At 39.6% G+C, this 1,275-nt stretch overlaps 1 protein-coding gene across 1 annotated transcript in view; it reads left to right on the top strand.

Annotated features, from left to right (window-relative positions):
• FBP1 (fructose-bisphosphatase 1) overlaps positions 1-1,275 on the top strand; it is a 33,810-nt gene that overhangs the window by 21,266 nt on the left and 11,269 nt on the right. The gene's annotated exons all lie outside the window — the stretch shown is intronic.

The following is a 1,275-nucleotide window of genomic DNA, read 5'->3' as shown; positions in this document are numbered from 1 at the left end:
GAGAGAGAGAGAGAGAGAGAGAGAGAGAGAGAGAGAGATGCTCAATTATACAAATAAGTAAAAAATAGAAAGAAAACCCATTTGCCCATCAGGAAACATGATAAAATCCAAGGTAAGTCCTCTTAGTTTTAGCTCGTGTTTTACTTTTTTTTAAAAAATACATTTTTTATTTTAACAGCTTTTGAGTAGTTTTTGGTGACATGAATGAATTGTATAGTGGTGAAGTTGGAAATTTCAGTTTACACCTCAGGGAATAGTATATATTGTATCCAATGTGTGGTTTTTTTTAGCCCTCACCCCCTCCCACCACCCCCTTCTAAGTCTCCAAAGTCTAGTGTACCATTCTCTATTGGGTTCTTGTTTATTTCAGAAATAAAACCTCACAGGCTGGAACCAATGAAGCAGTTTGTTCAGCTGAACTCTGTTCTAGGACACAAAGACGTTAACATAAGAACTGAGACCCAAATTTGCATTTTATCTCTAAACGTGACTTATTGTCTAGTATTATACATAATTTCCTCTCAAATATGTGGAAAGTAGACCCCCCCCATGGCACAGTTATCTTTGGTCATTAGAACGTATTTTGCTTTTATCTTGGGTAAGGGGCAGATCCACATCAAAACCAGTTTGAGGAATAGAAGATTCCAATTCTCATACCAGAAAGGCAAAAAGGCAACAACAATTCATCCATTTTCCAAGTCATGGCAAGGAACAAACCATTTCTGTTGTAGACATGCAGGAATTCACTTTGCCTTGCAAAGTATCAAATCCACAGCATTGAAAGAGAAGTTTGTAGCAAAGTGCTTCCCTGCAGAGGAAGACCTCAGGCTAATTAGAGCTAACCACAACTAAAGCAGTGTTGATCTTTGCTAACCCCATTCTCCATCTCAGTCCCCCCAAATAATACTCTTAAGGAAAAAAAAAAACCCTAGGAAATTGAGAGACATTGGCTATCAACCAGAAAAAATCAAAGCAGCTTGCAACAGCAGCTTGAATTATGAATGGTAGAATTATCAACAGTAAGTCTCAGCTCTCTTCTCAATAAGCCAGAAGTGACTTTATGAAAAGACAGTGAGCGATGATGAGTCTGACACAGAGCTCTAAGTCATTTCTGGTTTTGGAAGCCTTACTGATTGCTTGAAACAGTTAAAACCAGCTGAGCGGTCATGAGGCATAGACATCTACATCTATAATGCTTCCAAGCGGATTTTTCCTGCTTTCTGCAGAAGTGATGGTTGGCTAGCCGCCGCTGCCTCCTCCTCCTCCTCCCCCCCC

This window comes from Sapajus apella, unplaced genomic scaffold (genome assembly GCF_009761245.1).
Source record: "Sapajus apella isolate SASKATOON/1434 unplaced genomic scaffold, GSC_monkey_1.0 scaffold158, whole genome shotgun sequence".
Classification (NCBI taxonomy): Eukaryota; Metazoa; Chordata; class Mammalia; order Primates; family Cebidae; genus Sapajus; species Sapajus apella.
Note: the sequence above shows the minus strand (reverse complement) of the source record. Positions and strands in the feature narration are given on the sequence as shown.